This window comes from Nelusetta ayraudi, unplaced genomic scaffold (assembly GCF_046127955.1).
Source record: "Nelusetta ayraudi isolate G7.1 ecotype Tasmania unplaced genomic scaffold, CSIRO-AGI_Nayr_v1 ptg000009l, whole genome shotgun sequence".
Lineage (NCBI taxonomy): Eukaryota > Metazoa > Chordata > Actinopteri > Tetraodontiformes > Monacanthidae > Nelusetta > Nelusetta ayraudi.
In genome coordinates, this window is record NW_027466059.1 from 1,148,149 (window position 1) to 1,170,255 (window position 22,107).

The 22,107-nt window shown below is 50.3% G+C and overlaps 1 long non-coding RNA gene across 1 annotated transcript in view; it reads left to right on the top strand.

The window, feature by feature from the left end:
• Nucleotides 1-22,107, top strand: part of LOC142883902 (uncharacterized) — a 107,781-nt gene that overhangs the window by 84,659 nt on the left and 1,015 nt on the right. The gene's annotated exons all lie outside the window — the stretch shown is intronic.

Genomic DNA, 22,107 nt, shown 5'->3' on the forward strand with positions numbered 1-22,107 from the left:
TTGTTGTTACATCATTTTCATGCTCACCCAAGACCTTCCAAATTGTTTCCAGATTAAAGAGGAGATGGTTGGAGATATTGGTGCCACATGGAAACGGTCCCCTTGCTCTGTGGTCCCACACTGGCTTTTTTTTTATTTTTTTATTTATTTTTTTCTATTTTTTTGAAAGATGCAACAGATTAAAACAATTGGAATCAAAGACAGGCGATTATGCCATTGGCTGATTTTTGAGACAAAGCGGAGGGGGGTCGCGAGCTTATCGAGCCAAAACAAAGTTGCTCTGCAAAAAAAAAAAAAAAAGTTTATTGCGGTTTATACGATTCCTCCAAAAAAAACTGGTTGCACTAAAACAGAAAAAAACATATTCCAAAATGCAATCCGTGCTCAGACAGTTTACAGTAAATCAATTGTCACATATGCTGCTGCGACATATAAGAAACATCAACAGAAATTGATATTTTTTTAACATAATACAAACTTCACTCATTGCTTCTTTGTGTTTTAGCCTCTTTCATTTTCTTATTATTCTGGATTCTCACTGGATTATTAAACTATCTAAAAAAAAAAAAAAAAAGATGTAACTGCAATTCAATGCACTATTTAAGTTCTTGATTGATTTCTCTTTTGCTCATGTTCAATATAGAACTCGTAGTCTGATTTCAGAGAAGACGCCGCCTCGCCTCAACAGTCGAGCGTCTGTCAGGACCTGCAGTACTTGAAGTCGCTGGTTCACTCAGAACAGGCGTCTCCTCCTCTTGGACTCTCCGTCACAGACACATGTCGGTTGAGAGCAGCAGCGGCAGCTCGTTTGCTCTCATCTCCGCCCGGCTCTCAAGCAGCAACTGTCTCGCCGGTGGGTCTCCGCCCTCCGTCCGCGTGTCCCTCAGATCTTAATCACGTCGAACCCGGGCCGTCCACCGACCGTCTCTCCATTATCTCCGAGCCCCTCCACCCACCCAGAAGATACAGCAGCTCCACTGGGTATTGCAAGAGAGATGAGGCGCTGACACACACGCACACACTCAGCAGTTCCTCTTTCTTTTTTTGTCTTTTTGATGACTCATCATACCTGCAGTGTTGTTTTTAATGAAAGGTGAATTAAAGATTAAAGATTATTAAATCTAGCATGTAAACTGTGAGGTCCTGTGCACTTCATCACAACTTAATGCACAACAGCAGTGAAGGAGTGCTAATATTATATTATTTTATAGCTAAATTTATGTTGGTAAGGGTTTGTGGCTTTCCTCAAGCCCATCTGGTTTTCAAATTCCAAAAATTTCCAAAATAGGAGCATGTTTCGTACTTTTTTTCCTACGTCAAAAAGAAATCGGCCCAGGGAGCCTCTTCAATTGCCTTTTGCAACTTATCAGTATAAAGCCACCAAGAAGCGTGACAGCTACACGAATGTCCTTCTACAATTAAAAAAAATATATCTGGGGTGAAAAAAGTCGTTAAAATCCTGAAAATTTCACAATGATGTATACATTTTTTTCCAGTTCCCTACTTTACTTTTCATGCCTCTCTACTTTCCTGTAGGGTTCTTGATTCAAGTCAAAGGCCTCAGTAACAGCATGTGAAATACAAACTGTAGGCCAGAAATTTTGAAGGTGACGTCTGTCAGTCCGAGGCCGAGTTTACACCATGGTATTCTTGCTGTAGTCATCAAGGAACTTCCTTACTTCCTTCCCAGGTACCTTTATGCTACATGACAGATGGTGTCCCTTTTTTTTTTCTTTTTTTTTTTTTTACAGATCCGTTGTGTTTATTTCACATGTGCGTTTTGTGGGAAATCCCCCGTCCGGTGCACTTTGCATTTCTCACAACAGCTAGTGGGCACGCCGTGTTTCCAACATTTGCAAGAGCGGAGCTAAAAATAAGATGATGAGCTGTGATTTGGGGAATTTGAACGGTGGAAAGTGTGAGTGGAAACGGCTAGCGAGCGCTCTCTGCCACAGACAGCTGATGGGCTCGCTGAAAGTGAAGGCTTCGAGGAGACTTTGGAAGTGGCGGCGGTGGGGTACAGGTGGCCAGAGGGTGCAGATGACTGGAGCGCGGCGACAAAAGAGAAGAAGGTAAACACTAGAGTCCTAACGACGAGCTAGCACTCAAGCGGTCGGCTAACTAGGAGAGCTAGCGCTCGCGGGAGCCTCCTTGGCCCCCAGCAGAGGCGACCGGTGAGTCGGCAGGATTGCAGGGCAGTTTTGCACGCAAAAGTGGAGCTCGACTCCATGAACAGTTGGTTGATATTGATCTATTCAAAAGTTTGGTGCAGCCATTTGGTTGTTTGCACTCTACTCTTCAAATACTGTCTTACTTGGGAAATACTCGGGTTGCCCTTCAGCTTTTCTTGTTTGCTCTCTCTCCATTCTGGCTTTTCCAGTGAAAAATGACAGTGAAATTTCCCTTCAGCCATTCAGCCCAGATTCAACGCTGCAGGCAGGCAGGCAGGCAGCTAGGCAGCGTCAAGGCTGTAACTTAGCAGAATGTAAATAGAGCAGTGTTCTTCACATTACTTCACCGCTTATTTTTAGTTGCTGAACAAGCGCAGGCGAGGGTGTGCCTTCTCCAAACCCCAACTGTAAGTCTTATCAGCTGAATACACAGAAAGAGAGAGAGTGAGAGAGAGAGAGGGAGAGGGAGAGAGAGAGAGAGAGAGAGAGAGGGAGAAGAGAAATTACAAATCAAGCAGAATAACAATGGCGCAGCGACGGAAATGATGTTGTTGATTTATGGCCAAGCCTGTAACTGTAACTGGCAGCCAATACCAGAGCAGCTTTCTGAAACAAAGGGAAATAATTCCTCTGATTCTTTTTCACCCCCCCCCCCCCACACACACACCCCCCACCTCTTATATGCACTGCACACACTGGCACCGGCCACCCCTCAAAAATCATCCCCCCTTTCTCCGTCCCGGTACTTCGCGGAGGAGACCACCTCTGGGCGACAAATTGCTCTTTAATTGCGTCCCGTTTGTTTCGATATCAAGCACGCGTGTCGGCAAACAGCAGCCACACGCAAGAACACGCGGCCGAGCCTCCCAACTCCGGCTCGGTAGTTTTGCCCCAAGGATGTTGGCCAACCGCAAGGCTCCCGAGCGCTTCCTCAGCTGGCAGTCGCAGCGCAATTCGCAGCCCCGCCTTCACTTCTAGGTGTTCGGTTTTTTTTTTCTGCGGTAGCAACAAAAAAAGAAAGAAAGAAAGAAAGAAAGAAAGAAAGAAAGAAAGCGGCGGCTCCAGCTGGCATGGCGGACGCTGACGTATCTGTCTCTCCCCAAATGTCTTTTTCCAGCCGGTTGCCCCTCGGCAGCGGGGAAGCCAGGGGGAAAGAAAGAGGAGATGCACTGCTGGCTGCCGAGAGCGCTGCTGGTGCAGCCTCGTCGCTGCTGCTGCTGCTGCTGCTGCTGCTGCTGCTGCTGCTGCTGATCGTCGCTTGCTGCTGCTGCCTCGTCGCTTGCTGCTGCCGTGTAGCTGCCGGCGCTGCGTAGCCGGCGCTGCTCTTTTGCTCTTTTGCTTTTCACCGCAAAGCACAAACCCCCGAAGCTGCACGGACGTCCCCGGCCCGGCTCTTTAAATCAGAAAAACCAAGTTAAAGCGCGTTCTGACGTGTTCCCCGTGCAATATTTCACACTCGGAAACAAAAACAGATAAACAGGAAAAAATATATATATATATTAATGCATCACGGGTGTCTGCGTGTCGCCCAGTGTGTGCATGCGAGCTAATTTGCACGTCGCGTGGAAAAGGTGCTAAACGCTCGGCGTGGAGCGCAGTCAGCAAACCCGATGACTCAGTCGAATTTCCACTGAAGTAAGCTGTCGCTGCCTGCGAGTGAGTCACACACACGCTCGCTCGAGCGAGGCTCCCCCCCCCCCCCCCCCAACCCCCCGGAGTCGCTCGCGGGTCGAGCAGCCGCCAGGGCCGAGCGTCACCGGCGGCCCCCGCTTCATCTGACGGCCTCGGTGCGGCGCCGCCAAGAGCGCACGCCCACGCGGCCCACGTGCGCTCGCCCGCTCTGGGCCTGGTCCCTGTCCAAACAGCGCCTCTATAGTGAGCGGCTCCAGCGGAGTGGATCGGCTCCAGCTAAGGCAGCCGTTCACGCTTCCTCCCCGCCTTTCTCCCAACCCTCCCTCCTGCGCGACCGCAGGACCTTCCTTCCTTCCTTCCTTCCTTCCTTCCTCCCGACACGCACAAACACACGCGCAGAGGCCCCCGTGGGGGAACCGCAGGGGGAGTCAGGATGGCCGGATGTGCTCGCGATCAGACGGACGGACTGACAAGGACCAGACGCGCAGACGGGCGGGGAGGACGCCGCCGCCGCTGCCGCCGCTACTGTGGACTTTGGGGTTGGGACTTTTCTTCTTCTTCTTCTTCTTCTTCTTCTTCTTCTTCTTCTTCTTCTTCCCATCCAGTGCTACGTGACATCATTCCTGTTTGGATAGGACAACAGGAAGGCCGAGGCAGACGGGGAGCGGTGGGAGGTGGGGTTGGGGGGCGGGGGGCGGGGGGGTGCTGCGTGGGCGAGCGTTTCAAGGCGCGCGAGGAAAACAAAAGGCCGATCGGATCAGAGAGGGTCGACGTGACGTCCGAGTCCTTCCTTCAATTCCTCCGAACAATCAAGCAAGCCGCGGCACGTGCCAAATATTCCTACACACACACACACACACACACACATACACACGCATGCACATGGCCAGAGTGTGCACAACAGGCCCAACAGGAAGTGGTGCGAAAAGAAGCGGGCACCTGAAGGCAACGCTCCATAGCGACGCCCTGTCGAGCCCTTTTTATTATTTGGCTTTATTTGTTTTTGGGTTGTTGTTTTTTTTTTTCATGTGTGTGTGTGCGCGTCGCGCCCCGGTCTCGCCCCGCACTTTATCTCATTTGCGACCGACAGCCATTTCCTCCGCCATTCTCCGGAGGGAAGAGCAGAAGAAGAGTGATGGCGAGCGGCTGAAAAGAGCCGGGTGGCGGGGGGGTGAGGCGGCGGGCAGGGGGGGCGGCTGAATGAAGGATGGGGGGGGGGGGGGGAGAAAAAGGAGGAAGGGTCGCAATAATAGCAGACCACCCCCCACCCACCCCACCTCCGACCCCCATTTTGCTTTGTCCCCAGGAGAGGATACAGTGAGTGCCAGCTGTGCTCCCCGAACGCGTCGCGAACGCTACTTCAGAGAAAGTCGCCCCGCGACTGCTCGCACTCCATCCATCCCTCCCCCCCAACCCCCCCACCCACCCCCACCCAACGCCCCCCATTGAACCGCCGGGCGGCCAACCAACCAACCGGCCGGCCCGGGCCGGCCCGGGCGCCGCCGCTCATCAATTCTGAGCCTTGTGCTGCTGCTGCCGCTGCTGCTGCTGCCGCTGGCCTCTGGACGCAGCAGCTGGCCGCAGGAAGACAAGTCCGTCCAGTGATCAGCTGCGGCCAGCTGTCCAGCAGCAGCAGCAGCAGCAGGAGGAGGAGGAGGAGGAGGGGGTGGGGGGGGGGTGGTGAGGGAGTCGGGGGGGGGGGCTCTTTCACTGCTGTCACTGGGCCCCCCCCCCCCCCCCCCAACACCACCCCCCGACTGTACTTTCTTTCTCTTTCACCTCTTCCTTCCTACGTTTTTCAACCCCAACAGACACACATCCGCCTCCTGCGCCTCCCCCTCCTCCTCTTCCTCCCCCTCCTCCTCCTCCTCCTCCTCCTCGGCGGCGGCAGGCGGCGGCTCCGGCAGCAGCGGCTCCCTTGTGTTTCCCTTTTCTCTTTCCCGCCTTTCGCCGAGTCGAACCGTCCATCTGTCCCCCACCCCCCCACCCCCCCACCCCCACGCCGCCCGCCGCCCGCTGCCGCCTCTCGGCGCCCCCCCTCCTGCCCCCTCCCTCCCCCCCATTCTCCTCCTGTCCTCCACGCTGGGCCTTTTTTTTTATACGACCTTCTCTCCTCACCCCCCCTTTTTTTTTTTTTTCGCTGTCACCGCCTTTCTCTCTCTCCGCCTCTGCCTCCGTTCCGTGTCCCCGCTGTTTTTTTTTTTGTTTTGTTTTTTGCCCCCCCACCCCCACCCCTGCTCCCCCATCCCTCTTCTTCTCCCGTCTTTGTCGCTCGCCGTGTCTCGGTTTCTCCGCTCCTTTTTTTCCCTCCCCTTCTCTGAAGTCCTCTCTCTCTCTCTCTCTCTCTCTCTCTCTCTCTCTCTCTCTCTCTCTCTCTTTTTTTTTTTCAGCCGCTCGCTCTTATTTCGGCACAATTTCCATCTCGCTCTTTGTCGCTCTGCCACAGTCTAAACTATGCCTCCTTTTCATCCAAATGTCACAATACTGTACCATTTTTTTTTTTCCCCCTTTGGAGCAACTTCTCTTTCTCTCCCCTCCCTCCCTCCTCCACCACCCACCCACCCACCCTCTTTTCTGCTGTATTTTTTTTACAGGTGTCTGTAAGGCGGGGATTTACATTTTCTCAGGACAGGCAGCCCGTGGAGAGAGGCCTGCTGGCAGATCAAAGGGCCCGGCTGTAAAACGATCTGAAAGAGTCCGGCATTAGCATCCATCAGGGTACCTTGAAAGCTCCCTGGTCAGCCGAGAGGGAAGCTGAGGGCCCCCCAAAGTGAAAGCCCAGTCTGGAGAGGAGTGATGGAAGGGCGGAGGGAGCGAGAATGGGGGTGGAGAAAGCGAGAGAGAGAGAGAGTGAGGGAGAGAGACAGAGAGAGAGAGAGAGTGAGGGAGAGATAGAGAGAGAGAGAGAGAGAGAGGTGGGGGATGAAAAACAGGCCGCTTGGCTAAAAGACGTGTAAGAAATAGTTCCACGAGGGAGGAAAATTCCCATAATAAGCCGAAAATGTTTTTATTTGGCTGGGCGAACCCTCCCCGCCCAGCCTTCCTTCCTTTCAAAGCCGTCCCTCTGTCTTTTTAATTTGGTTTTACATCATCCTGGCTGTAAGGGGAGACCATCTCCATCTGCGCACCATCTCCACTCCAACAGACTTGGCCTGCTCCACCCTGCAGCCCCGTCCGGGGGTCACGTCTGGTCAGGGGATGGGAACCCGGAGGGAGGGTGCAGGCAGACAGCGAGGGAGGACTCCCTTCCTGGACCCCCACCACCTCCCCCTCCCCCCCCCCCCTCATCCCCCTCAGCCTGCTGGATGTTCTCCCTCAAGGTCGAACCGCTGGAAGAGACCAAGGGATGGGTGTCCCTGTGCAGCTTTTCATTTTTTTAAGCACTATTCGCACTCTGGAGGTGGAGCACGAACAGAACATGTGTGAAAAATATATTTTTTTTATTCTTTTTTAGATTTGAGAGTCAAATCGACAGAATTTCCACAAAAATCGGCTTCACACATTCCGAGACCTGCAAATATGTTTTTCGTTAAAGACCTTTTTCAAATGTTTGCATATTTCATTGCTCGCGCTTTGATGCAAATCAAAGCTAATTACCTCGTGGTTCACCTTTGATTGACGGTGAATGGGATTTATTCATTTGTTTGTTTTCTGGGAATCGCGGAAAATGTTGTCGACGCACGGAAGGTTTTGAGTGAGCAGCGTCCGCAGGATCAACTCCGACGCTGCGGCTGCGCGTCGCGTTTTGCTGCTGGGAAACGTGGCCGTTAGCGTTAACTGATCCGTCTGGACGGATGAGGAAACCAAAGTGTTCCTCTGCCCCCTCGTTCTTCGAGAGAAAAAAAAATCCAACAGCCACTTCTCGACTCGACAGTGTTTCCTGAAGTCATCGCTCTGTTCTTCTGCTGGGTTTCTGCTTCTTTTGCAGCACAGCGGCCGTGTGGCGGCCGTCCTGTCACGCCCAGCAGCTGCAGGCTTCACGTAGCCTCGTTAGCTTACGTAGCTTCACGCTGCTCACAGTGGGAAACAGGCACACGCAGATTTACTTCATTTTCAAAAAGAGGTTTTTCAAAACTGTGCAATTGAGCGAAATTCCTGAAAAGGCACAAAAAAAATTTCCGTGCATCCTAGTCAGTGCATATGTATCGATTGTGGAGTCTTGTGCATTTTGAAAAGTTTTGCACGATTACGCCTTTAACATCTCTAACGGTCGAATCCTGAGTGTCCGAGATAACCAACAGTGAACTTCTGGTTCTCGGCCTCGTGGATGTTGAATCGCAGTTTTACTGTTTTATCAGGGGTGCATTACAACGTAATATCAATATGAGCATAGTAGAGCATTACGTTGCAAGTATTTCTTGTGGGACGATATCAGTGTGGACCTTGTGTGTACAGTGCGCCGAGCTCAGTTCAAGGCGAGTCCTTTGCCGCTCGTCACTTCCTGCTTCCCCCCACCCTCCCCTCTCCATTTCCTGTGACTCTCGAGCTGTGCATTGAATCAGGATTTTTTTTTTTTTTTTTGGTTTGGTTTTGTTGTCTTTGTTTTTTTAAAGGAAGCGTACATGACACGCACGGCTTATTGGACAGGGGCGGCTGCGCCATGACAGCTGGTGACAGCATCCACCGTTGTCGCTCGGCCTTTATGTCGAGCTTCTGCTTCTATACCGAATGCGACTCTCGGATTAAAAAAAAAATAATAAAAAAAACCTCTCCGCTGCTCGTTCACCTCAACGCGGCGTCCCTGCGCGTGCAGCTTGCCGACATGTGTGCAGCCTCCTGCGTGCAGAGCCAGGGCTGCATGCCACTGTCTCAGCCCAGTAATGGATGTCCTGTTTGTTGCACGCGCACACACACACACACACACACGCGCGAGCACAAGCATGCACACACACTGCAAGGAAAAAACCAGAGAGGGGTCGTGGGGGGTGGGGGGGGGGGGGGGGGGAGCGAGAGAGATAGTGGCAGAACTCCGCCGGCCCGTTCTGTCCACTCTAGGATGAGTTCCTCCTCTGTTTAGGGAAGAGGATGTGATCTCACTCGTTAAAAATCCAACCTATGTCGCTTGCCACTCATGACTTAATCCAGGCTTCTCCTTTGTGCAGTGTTCCCCCTTCCCCTCGTCTCCTCTTACTTTCTCTTGCTCTCTTTCGCCTGCCGCTTCCCATTCTCCTCGTCCTCCCTTCTCCCTTTCTGAACGTCGGCGACAAACAGTGTCGTTGGGATTACTCCATAGAAGTAATCCCACTACTGATTACTGATTACTCCTCAAAAAAGTAATCTAATTGCTTCTTCAACTACTTTGTTTCGTGAGCAATCAATGACTAATTACTGATTACTTTAGTGAAAAAATGATAAAGCAACAGTTGAGAACGTCTTGTTTCCTGCACATAGTGGACAACAAACCACAATATTCTTTCATTTCGACGAGATGAACTCAAAAATAATGTTTGTATTTCCAGCTATCAATGCGTCGTCGCATATCCATATCAGTGATGTTGCATGCACGGCTGCACCATCAATCTGCGGCATCGTTCTTCTCAGTTGTCTTTCTAAATTTCTGGACAATAAGACATTTTTAGCTCACAAAATACTTCAGAAAAGTAATGGAATCGTTACTTGATAAAGTAATTATGATATAATTACCAGTTTTGCCAGAGTAATCCCGTTACATTACTCTGTTACTAAAAAAAAAAGTTTTAATTACAGTAGTGGATTAAGTTAGTAGTAGATTACTTGTTTACACTGATGACGAAAGGCCCAGGAGAGAGAGCGGCGCGACCAAGCGAAGGGTTTTGTAGGTTAAATTTCAGTTTGTTTCAGGGTGGCCACATTGCGTCGCCTTCATCGTAAACATTTGGAGTTGTAAAAGAAAGTCAAATGAATTGAGTTTGTTTGTTTTCTAATGAGATGCATATCTTTTCAGCCAGTACACATGCATACATAAAGTGAGCGTTGGGGCCAGTGAGCGTTCATCTTGTCGCTGCAACCAAGTTGCACGTACAGTCGACCCCCATGGAGATGCAAAGCATGCCAAAAAAACCAAAAGATAGACAAAACCTTTCAACACTGTTATGAAAGTAGTTTGTCTTGCACTATGTTGACAATTGACATAGCGTGAAAGCTTTACCACCGAGTAGACGGTGGCGTTGACAACCAAACAACAGGAAGTGCAACTGCAGCTGCCCTGGTCACACAGACAGGATGAAAAAACAAGCTTGTCTGGATTGATAGACAGATAGATAGATAGATAGATAGATAGATAGATAGATTCTTTGGAAGCCTCTGTTGTTTAGAAATCTGTTAAAGAAGGCTTTGTAACATTTTTCCCCTTTTTTTAAAAAAAAAAAAAACTTGGTTGTAATCAGTTTATTGGAATTCTCGGCGCTTGGTCGACGATGAGTCAGTGGCGAGCCAGACCACTGCCAACCGCTCCTCCGCCCCCAACCCGGCCCAAGATGCGCAACCATAAGTCACAGCATGTGCCTCTCGCAATTTGTGTTAATGATTGACTCGTTGGTCTGTATTGCCTCCTGTTTACCACTTCCTCTTCCGCCTCCAACAAACCTGGCAGCAGAGGTTTTTGGGTCGAGACAAAAAAAAAAAAGTCCTAAGCACCAAAGCGGGAATAAAGCAGCCATTGTTGCAGAGTCGTCGTCTCTTTCCAGAACATCCTTCTTACATTCCATCTGGGTTTTCACTTTGTCCAACAGTGCACACTGAGCGCGCTGACTGAACGGACTGCCGCGCCTGATTGCTAAACACAAACAAACACGTTGCTGCGCTGACGCTCTGGCTAATCCCTCGTTTGGTGGCTGCTATCTGCTCGAATTCGCACCCACGCGTGATTTGAAAAACAGCCACAGTTTCGTGTTGCCTTTGGCCGACAGGTTGTGCATCTTGTTATTGTTTTCGGAGCGCCTGTGTTGTTTCCTCCCCTACAATATGGCAGTGCTGCGTTCTCGTTCATAATCACCAACTCCGCCGGCCGCAGATGTTCGTGCACCCAAAAATATCTCTCTTTGTTGCCACAGTTCCGCTAATCAAAGCAGTCAATCAGTGTGAAACGGCAACAAGTGAACATACGGGCTCAGTCTGGAAGGCTCAGAAGGCTGTTTAGACTGCTAATGGGGAAAAGTCAAATATTCTTCATTTTAGTTGTAGTAATAACATAATAATAACAGCTCAGCCCAAAAAGGCTAGAATATCGTGGTGTTTGCTGCTGTGCATGGAGCAGCACATGAGCATGTGTGTGTGTGTGTGTGTGTGTGTGTGTGTGTGTGTGCGCATGCATGCTTATAAAATTACAGTGTTTCATATTTCTGTGAAACACTGTCTCGCTAATGATACAGGCCTGCAGCAGGTCCTACGAGTCTCACTTCATACGCGGTGTTGCCAGTTTGCTGGGGCAGCTGTCTGCATGCAACAAGTGCTGGTGGCACCTCATAACTCAAGCTGCAGGAAGAGAATGGGGGAGGGTTGATAGAGTTTATGCTAAAAAAAAAAAAAAAAAAGAAAAAAAAATCCCAGGCGAACTTTATTGATTTTTTTTTTTTAGCTTTATTGTGTATTTGATAAATGTATTTGATATTTGAAACATTTGCGGCTCTGTGTTATTATGTTCTCATTGTATGTCTTATGGCCTGTACATACTGTATGTATAGTGTGCATGCCGAAGTGAGCATAAGGTGTTAAGAAAAAGCAATGCTTTTGGATATGTTGCTGCAAAACTGCACTGAGAAAAGACATTTGATTGCTTTTCATTTAGAACCTAGCACATAAGTAAGGAAGTAAGTAAAAGTAAAAAATGAAAAAAAAAAATCTTATTGCTAATTATGTGAGGTGTTCTATGTATGCTCGATGTCGGTGATGACTGTTATCATTTTTGAAGTCACTGCTCGGTATTCCCATCCCTCTGATTTATTGAATACGACATTTCTTCTTCAAGCAAAGGGGACGTTCACCTTGGAGCGTGGCGAGACAGCAGGATCCACTAGAGGCTGTAGGGAGTGACGGAGGCCTGCGGGATCAAAGAGGGACAATTGTAGATAAGATCCTGAACTGGTGGCCTGAGGGTCCAGGAGAGACGTGGATATAATAAGGCCTTTTCATGTCCACGGAAGAAGCTGCTGAAAAGTGAAACACTGACAGATAACATATTTATTATCCCCTGCTTTGCATTACCTCGGGGATATACTGGCGCTTCCCTACCTCGATCCCAGGAGGAACCAACTGTCAGCGGGTTGATCGGGGGTCTAGAGCCACTGGCCTGGGTTCAGGAATGTCTCTTCCTGAACACCCCCCCACACACACACACACACACACACACACACACACACACACGTGGGTGGTGGAATAGTGGATTTTAACAGTTAAAGGTCATTTTAAAGAAAAAATGCAGGTAATGCTTTGCATGGACAGACGGCACAATGGAACCAAACTGGTATTTACCTGTACGATGGTAAATACACTCTAAAAACACTCAAAGTCAAAGGATTGTTGTGTTGAACGCAGCAAAAATGCTCTGCCTTACATATACTGAAATATCATCGATACGTTTTTCGCAAAATTCCACAACAAATTCAACCCTTCAGTATCCACGGCCATTGCATTTTTGAATGAATTCACGTCATGAAACCGTTAAAGTGCATTTCTGGTTTCAAGGGACACAATAACACCTATTAATGTGTCATTGCTGCTGTCTCTCTCTCTCTCCTCTCTCTCTCCTCTCTCTCTCCTCTCTTTCTCTCTCTCTCCCGGGGATTGTGGTGTCAGTGTTGTGAGAGCTGTTGACCACACAATGTGCCCTCATCGGCGTGCACACACACACACATTCAGCCGAGGAATGTCTCTCACAATCAACCTTATCGGCTGTTTGGTCTGTTTTGTCTGAGGGGCATCCGAAGAGGGCTCGTCATTACAACTGATAGGCTTTTTGGGTGAATACTCCTCTCCCCCGTTCCCTCCCCCCTGCCCCCATCCTCTATCATTCCTCCCATACCTCCGCCACAATCTCTTCCTTATTCCCACACCCTCCGCCGGTGCCCGTCGGTTTCCAGTTTGGCATCCGTCTGTTTTTCTTTCCTTTCGCCAGCCGCCATGAAGCATTCCTGGACTTGCGAAGGCCCTGTGACCCTTTGACGCAGCGCCCCCAGCTGGCCTGGCATAGAAATGTGCAACCCTGGTTGCCTGCCCGCCACCCTCTTGCAAGAACACCAGTCCTGACCGGCCATACATGTGTTCCAATTTATTCTCCATCAGCTCGGTCTGATGGACGCGATTGCAGGAAGCTACACTAAAAGCGCGATTTTAAGGCCGAAAAACAGCAACGCAGCTCTTTAACTTGAACCTTTTGATGCGCCCTCCTTTAAACGCTCTCAGGCACCACATTAACACACGCACCCTCTGACGGGGGCGCCGAGTCTTTCTTCTTTCACGAAACACCCTCCGCGCAGGAAGAGGGCTGTTACCTGTTTTCCCAGGCCTGCCTCCTGCAGCACCCGTGGCCCTGACCCATAACATCCAATTGATTTATCCTTGATTGTTAGGAGGCCTCTGGAGCTGCCTCTCGATTGGCTCCATATGAGAACAGCGCCAAGAGGTCATCTATAACAATAATTTTCAGTGGCTCATTATTCCACTGGCCAAACAACCCAAAGACCCAATTTCCTACCACACTGTTCATAAAAGTGACAGATGGCCAAAACCTGGGAAAGCTTTCCCGTAATCGTTAGCCCGGTAAAGCGCTACGTACAATGCTCTTCAGTATGGCCCAAGGTTGGACTTTGCTCCATCTCTCCGCTTCTCCTTCTCCCACCTCTTCCTCCTTTCCCTCCGCCGCTGTTCATATTTTCCAAAGGGGCGAAAACGAACGATCGCGAGGAGGGAGGAGGCGGAGGAGGACGACGGCGAGTGTGTTTAAAAGCTTTAGGCCCGTATTTCCGCTCAGTTTGGCTCTTTTTTTTCTATTTTTTCTCCTCGTCGCACGGCCCACAATGTGAGATCCGGCGCACAAATATTTGCCAGGTAGTTTGTCTCCCTCCGAAGACCTCGCTCCACCTTTAAACGTGGGACAGCACTTAAAGTGGCAGGGGCCCGGGACAAGGTCTCCTTTCATCCGGCGGACCTGCCACTCTCTGGTATTCAGGGTCATCCAGCCGCTTGAGCAAATCACGCAGCCTTCCCCCGGCCGCCCTGTGAGGCTCTTTTCTTGCCGGGGGGAAGTGGCTGTGTGATAAATATGTGACTTGGAACAACAGCTGAGACGAAGAACTTGGCTCAGTCTTCCTCTAACCCCCCACCCCCCACCCCCCATGCCTGTTACAGACACAAGTGTGGTTTCCTCATATCTTGGCTCTTTGTCATGAATGACCTCTTTTGTTTTTCCGCACCTCCAATAATAACCAAACTCCTCGACTCAGCATTTGAGCGGGGGTGGGGGGGAGACGGAAGAAATCCTCCAGTTTCTCTTTTTTCTTCCTCGCAGGATGTTTTTCTCATATCTGTTCCCACTCCTGTCTTCTTGGCAGAGCGTAACGCTCAGTCATCTGCGGTAACTGTATCCCCGCAGCACCGTGTGGGGTGGTGGGTGGGCAAAGACGGCTGCTTTTAAAGATGCACAAAACATTTGTCCTCTGAACCGGGGTTTTTTTTTTCTTCCTTTCGCTCGTGCGCAATTTCAGACCCGTTTTTAGCCGCCTCGTGTGGCTTTCGCGTTCCTCCCGTGCGCCTCTTTTCCCCCGACGGCTCGGGCCACCGCGCTTAAAAATGTCACAGAAAGGCAACATGATACATGTTGCAAAACCGTCCGTGTCTGCCGGTGGCTTGTACAATCTCCAGGAAAATCCTAGTCGCGGAATAAATCATCCCGGCGGGTCGCGGCGTCCGCTCCGCTCTGTCCGGCCGCTGGTGTCGCCTCCGCCGCTGAGTCATCTTGCAAAAACAGGGGGGCCTAACCCCCCCTCCCACCCCCGCCCCCATCTCCCTCGACCATCTTTCATGCGGTGGGTTTTGCGGCCCTCCCGTACGTGCCTCTAATCTCTCCCTTGTGCTTCTGAAATGTCAGGGGCGGCGAAGGGAGCGTGTGCTCGCTCGCTATGGATTTCCCATGGAATGTGCCATTTTGGGTTCACCCCGCAATACGTAGCCTGTTTTGATAGGCGGCGATTATGAAGTATTTATTTTCTCGTTTGGGTGTGCGTGTGTGTGTTGGCGCGGCGGTTTCGGCCAACCTGTTGGTACACTTCTGTTGCGGGCCGAGGTTGCCTGTTTTTGTTGCCGTTTTGCGTTGCCGCTTTCGAACAAATGAGCAGATTGAAAAAAAAAAAAGATTAGATGCGATCTGCGATCCTCTGAGAAGCACCATGAGGTGTTTTATCTGTTAGTGATGGGAATGCAGGAGCAGAAGCCGGACCATCCAATCCGCAATTCCACAATAAAGTCACATCATTCCGCTTTGAAACCGTCCTATTGGAATTTATCCTTCTTTTCTTTTTTTCCATTGGAGGGTTTTTGCACGCATGCACTTATTTGCATGTGTGTTCACGCAGGCGTGTACGTGAGGTAGTCAGGGCGCGCATGCCTTTTCCTGTTTGTTTGTGTTTGAGAGATGAGAGCCCTGGCCAAGTCACAGGGGTTAAGCCCCCAACTATCTGACTCATTTGTGAATGGTGGAGGTCTGGGATTGGGTTTTTTTTTTCTTTTTTTTTTAGTGGAGGAGGGGGTCAAAAGACGGCGAGAGTGAATGATGGAGGGAGGGAGAGCGAGGGAGGCGGTGCACGCAAGACAATTCCCCCGACGTCGGGTCATTCACAGACACAGGAAATGCTTGACCTCGCACCCTGAGAAATGTCCACAGCGGAGCACTTGTGTTAAAGGTGTAATTGAGCATAATTAGGAGCTGGCAGAGAGAGAAATGGCCACGGACGTGCATCTACCGCATGCCCTCTCTTGCCCCCACCCGGCCACCAACCCCCACCTCTGTGCCTGCCTCCGTCTGGCAGCCCGCGACACGCCGGAGCCAAGCTCACGGCGCAAGAGTTTTGCAGAAAACACCCGTTTCTGAAAAAGTAGCGAGGGGGGGAACTTCACCGACAAACAAGGATCCTTTCAGCTCGGCTTGCGTGAGTGCATGCCAGCCCGAGTGGGGAAGAGTTCACTTCTGTTTCTCAAGTCTTTGTTCTCGGCTTTTTTACGCAATCCAGGTTTCGTCTGCGCGGGCCGTAATTCATTTGTTAAACGCCTCACAAACAGAAAGAGCTCCATGAGATCACGTTGGCTTGGATGCTTTAAAACTTGTTTGCAATGTTTTTAAGAGACAGTCACAGCCGACGATGGTTCTGCGTTTGACCTTTCGCTTTTGCTTCGGCTTCGTTTCCTCCCGTGGCCGACATTTCGCTGCAAGACAAGATGTTGCGGAGGGATTACTGTCACGGTGCGTCTCCTCCAAAAAAAGCTTTTTCGGACTCTTTTAATGACTCCTGCAGAGACCGGGGTGGGGGGAGGGAGGGGGCTACCGAATTCCACACGTCCGTCAACGATGGAAATTTCTCCCCGCTGGCACCGAACTCTGAACGACTTTTCACGATCGCTGGCGGAAGTGGACAAAGTCGCCCGACCTGTATTAATCTTTTCACTGGCTAATCAAAGTGTGGTTTCAAAGCCATGTCGGAGAGGCTTTTTGGCAGGAGGGCTGAAAGTGAGAGCACGACAACAGATTAAGAAGAGATTTAGTCAGAATGCAGAATGTGAGTTGAAGGAACAGAGTCGTACTGCCTATCTTGCTTTTCATCCCCTGTGACGGTGAAACTTCCTTTTAGGTAGATAAAAAAGATAGATAGATAGATAGATAGATAGATGGATAGATGTGCTTTATTCATCCCAAAGTGTTAAACTACGCTGTTGCAGAACTACAATGCAAAAAATGAAACTGTATAGCAACTATACAGCACGCAGAAAATACAAGAAACAGTCAAAGTAGCTCTTCTATATTCATAAACCCGGTGCACTTTCCTCACATTTGCACGGCTATGTTTGTATCCACTTTCATTGCGCATGTGCAACAACACAACAGCAAGGACCCTGTTGCATTCCCTCCCAACCCGGCCGTACAAAGGTAGCGACATGACATGACGACAGCTTTAGCTTTTCTGCAGCCCTTTTCTGCATATTTGTTTGTTTGTTTGTTTGTTTGTTTTTTGCTTTGTTTGTGTTGGTTGATGTCCTGCTTTCTCTTCCCCCTCGCTGTGGCCCTGCGCCCTCAATCAAGCCCGTTCCTACTCTCCGGTGTGCGGGGAATGTGAAACACAGAAGTCAGACATGAAGTCACTGAGCCACCAGCTGCTTCCTCTCAAGGCAGGAGGCAGGAATGCACTTTCCTGCCGACCCTTCATTCATAAGAAACAAACCGTCAACCCGCATGCTGGCTGGCTGGGGTTTCAGTGAGTGGAGGGGGCATGAGTGTTTGTCGGGGGTGGGTGGGTCGGTCGGTTGGACGGTTCAAAGGCTTTTTGCAGACGTCAGAGCCACAAAGACGTATTGCTGTTGTTGATGATGTTGACACATTTATATCGATGCGACTGAATTGCAGAAGTTGGCATTTAAAGGACAGTGAAAACGAGAAAGGGGAAGGAAGGACAGGGACGAGACTAAAAGTGGAGGTTTTTGCGCGCTCGGCGATGCGTTGGCGGGTCGCTGCAGGAGGGCCGGAGAGAATCCGAGACGTGGGGGGGGCGCTGGGTGGGTGGGTGATGGGTGATGGGTCGGCCTGAAAGATCTGGCTGTGCAGGCGGCAGGGCCGGAGAGGGGGGTGGGGGCGAGTGAGAGAGCGAGGGAGGGAGGGAGGGAGGGAAAGAGGGAGAAGTCAGTGATCACTCAGGAGGTCTGGAACTCTGACCTCCGACCCCGCAGCGGAGCGGATGCCACCATGGTGAAAATGTGAGAGGTGAGGTATGCGAGCACCCTCCCCCACCCCCCCACACCCCACACCGACCCCACATCCAACCTCCGGACTCCTGGCGGAAACCATTCCTAGCAATGATGAATGGGATGTTAGCATTGACACAAATTGACCCATAATAATGACACAGGGCCGCTAAGCACACAAGACGCGGAGAGCGACAGGGGTGGGAAACGCGGAGGGGTGGCGGCGGTGGTCGTGGAGGAGGGATGGAGGGAGGCGACCCCGGGTCCTGCAGAAAGACGACGACGACGATGGAGGAAAGAGGAAGGAGAAGAAGACAACCACACTTTATTTACAAAAACAAACACGGAAGAAGAAGAAGAAGAAGAAGAAGAAGAAGAAGAAGAAGCAGTATACCCAGAGAGGGAGGAATTACCTCACCCAGCCCCAGCGGGGGAGATAGAGAGGCTCCACCGACAGATTTATGTGCGGGGGAACCTTTGGTGTTTTCTCTTCACTTTCCTCCACGGTGGGGATTGAGGAAGAACCCTCGAGTTCAGAGGGCCCCCTGACACACACACACACACACACACACACACACACACACACATGCACTCAGTTGGTGTCTGCGATTGTGTTTTTTTCCTTTTTGTCCTCCTCTCGGACAACGTGTTTACATCACCGGCTCCCCGGCAGGCACCGTGCACAGTATACGCTAAAAATAGCCGCCGACTTCCTCGGCTGATTCGGAGGGGGTGGGGGGGGAAATGCAGCATTCCTTTTTATAGCTTGAGCATGACACAGCGTGTTGATGCATGCTTCTTCCTCTTCTTTTTTTTTCTCTTTTTTTTTCTCCTCCTTCTCCTGCCCCCCAACCCCCCAACCCCCCTCCACCAAAACAAGGCATCCCTCTGTCTTGTAGGAAACACATGTATTAGATTAGGAGTGTTTGGAGGCAGGGGTCACACTCCTGTCAGTAATTGAAATGCGATTATGTATGAGCTAACATGATTACAGGGGTTGGGGGGGTGGGGGGTGGGGACGGGGGTTGGAGGAGAACGGGCGGGCGGGGTGGGGGCGGGGGGTAGGTGAAGGTGAGGAGGGGGGTGATTGAAAGGTGAATGCCGTCCTGTGATGTGTGGCTGCTCCTTTATTCCGCCGTAGACATTCCACAGCTAATGGAACATGAATGAGTCCACCGCCTTTAAGGAGGAGAGAAAAAAAAAGAAGAAAAAAAAGCGAGCGCATGCCTTCGCAGTTCCCGAGGTGGAGGATCAATCAGACGGGGAGGGGAATTACTGAGCGCCGTTTCCCCCCCCAAAAAAAAAAAAAAGAAGTCACTCATTGATTTGGGCGACCATTGGCGAGTGCCCAGCCGAGACGGCGGCAGTTCAGGTGTTGAAGGGGGGTGAAAAGGTGGTGCCAATGGCCAACAGATTTTTGTAATGGACACATGTGATCAGAGGAGGGAACATTGATTCTAATTTTCATCAAAAATCTTCAGTTTCTCTTAATACTTCCGTCCCAAGAACACCTCAAAAACTTCCCTAAAGTGTGCAAATTTCTCCTGGAGATCAATAAAATATCTATCCATCTATCCATCTATCCATTTATCTAATCGATCTATCTATCTAATCGATCTATCTGTCTCATGTCAGCAATATCCCGCACAATGGAATCTGCAAAGTTTCCCGTTGAAGTTTTGGAATGTTTTGTAGGCGAAAGGTTCGGTTGGGGTGGCGGAAGATCACTCACGGTCAAGAGAGCAGCGCTGATCGGCTGGTGGGAAACAGGAATGGGAAGCTCAGACCCCTGTGGTCATGGTCTGATGTTTTGTTGACCCGTCTAAACAGCCTGACCCTTCCCCAAAGCGGACTGGTGCGGCGGCGGCGGCGGCGGTGGTGGCGGTGGCGGCGGAGGCGCGGAGTTTCCTTCCCTCACTGACAAGAGCCGGGATTCCAACAAGTGCTCTTTTGTCTCTTGAACATGAACAGATGTCCCGTCCGAGACCTGCTGACAAAGATTATGCTGTCAGAGGCCGAGGTTTTGATCAGGTTTCATCGCTGGTTGGGGTCGTTTACCGACTCTCCTTCACGTCATCTTGTTGTCATTATGAATTTACCTCCAACATAAATCTGGTGGGGGGTTGTTTCAGTCAGGATTGGATGCTGCTGGAAAAAAAAAAAAAAACGATGGTGAGAAAGGCTCAGAAATGCACGCAAGGTACCACCAATATAGCTGTGTTCAGACTGCCAGCCAAAATCCGATTTGTAGCCCATCCGGATTGAAACTGGATGGCACTGTTGTAGTCTGAATAGTGACAAACCACACGAAATCCCATTTTTGCGAAACGGATTGAAGCCACTTTCAGGGGGTGGTTTCAAATGGCATTTGGACAGGTGCGTCTCAGTGTGAACAGCTCCAAACACGCTGATGGGTTTTGGCTGTCCGCAACGTCACTCTACGCAACGCAAGACCCATTGCAGGTGCGGAGCAGTAACATTATGGATCAGACAAAAGAAGTAGAAAACAGCAGTCCCTGGACAAAGGAGGAAACTCTTTGCCTCATCAGTCTGTGGGGAGATAGCTCCATTCAAGCCGTGACGTCTTCTAGTTTTTGCCGCTGTTGCAATGATATGACGTCATACACTACACGCGCCGGACAACGCCTACGCTACGACGTCGCTGCTACAGCAACCTGTCAGATGGGTCAATAATGTGGCCCAGTGTGAACAGAGCCAGATCCCATTTGGACACTTGCTAAAAACAGTGAGGACAGTCAGCCCTAAAAATCGGATTTGAGAAGGAATCTGGTTTGAATCAGATTCGCCTGCGGTCTGAACGCAGCCTGTGAGTGAAAAGTTGAAAAATTAAAGAAATTATGATTTGTAATGCATTCAACACATTACATTTCTACTAGTAACTGGTTCATTTTCCGGCGCTGCCTTTCTGTTTGCGATGAAATATCAGCGGAATGCTGTTGGGATGAGCTGCTAGCTCGCGTAGGCTGCACAGTACACAGAGGTCTTAATAGCAACGTCGGAAACCTCGGCACTTAGGAGAACAGCTTGCTAGCAAGCAGAGGGCCAAGCAAGCTTGCGTGGCTCCACTGTGAGGAGCGCAGCTGAAGACGGTGGTGGCGGTGCGGTGGTGGTGGTGGTATTGACCGTGGCAACACAGATGAACTGGTGTTTGAAAAGGAAGTCCTCTGGTTTCAAAGCTCCTCCTATCGCTGGATTTATTACCTCAGTAAACAGTTCCCCAATGAGTTTATGGCCGCGGTCGTTAGTTCAAGCCTCTTTTAATGCAGCCGGGCCACTCGGGGTGCGCGTCTGAGGGCTGCGGTTGCATTGTCACCATTTTTTTTTTTTTTTTTTCGCTCACATCTAACTAGGTGCGGATTTTACATCCCAGCCTTCCAGCCCACCCATCCCACCACAGCCACACCAACAAAGTCACCGACGAGACAGCAAATTAAGTCAATTCAACACAGTCGGTTTTTGATTTTCCACGTTTGCTCATTTTAGAAACACACACGGCCGATTTCTCCAAAAGTCGTACAAAAGAGACAGATCGCCAGTTTAAGAGAATTTTAAGCGCTTTTGGACGCGGATGACGCGTTTTAATGAGGGGGAGTAGGGGGCGGAATGTTGCGCTGCAGTCACAGAAACCACAGTAAAATGAGAAGTGCAATAAAGAGGGAGCCGGCAGAACTAAAGAAGGCTCATTTGCAAATGAAGCAGCGCCACTTTTATGCCTCCTCTGTGTGGCTGGGAGAGTTTCCTCAGTCCTTGAGATGAAATAACATTGCAGAGCAAGTCGACCGTCGGAGTTCCAGGATAGAGTTGTCGTTTCTTGTTTGTTCAAAAATAAAATAAGCCAACGGAATTGTGTCTCGCATCGTGTCTTGTATCGTAAAATATGGCAAGCGTGTGTGTGTGTGTGTGTGTGTGTGTGTGTGTGTGTGTGTGTGTGTTTGTGTGTTAGTGGGTTGAGAGAGAAAGAAGGAAGCCGTTCCCTGATTGCACCAGAGTGGGAAATGCAACTTGATAAGACCCTCCGGCTTGCAACTTGAGCGTTCACACCTGGCTGACCTGGTGGTCCACTCCCACTTAACAAAGTGCGCCTCCGCTCACACGTGGCTCCGTTGGAGCCAGGAGGCGTCTGCCTGCCTGGCAGACATTTTCATTTATTTGCATGCAAACTATTGTCACGCGCCTCTAAACCTGGCCGAGTGCGTGCGTGCGTGTGTGTTTTTTTTTCCTTGTCTTTCTTTCTGCAGAAGGTGCTTGCAGATATTGTGATAAGAGCCAAGTTTGTCTCACGCTGGCACACAACAGACAGGTGCAAGCTGCAAACACAGGAACCGCTCGTTTGTGAATTACCCCGAAACGACCGGGTTGGCCT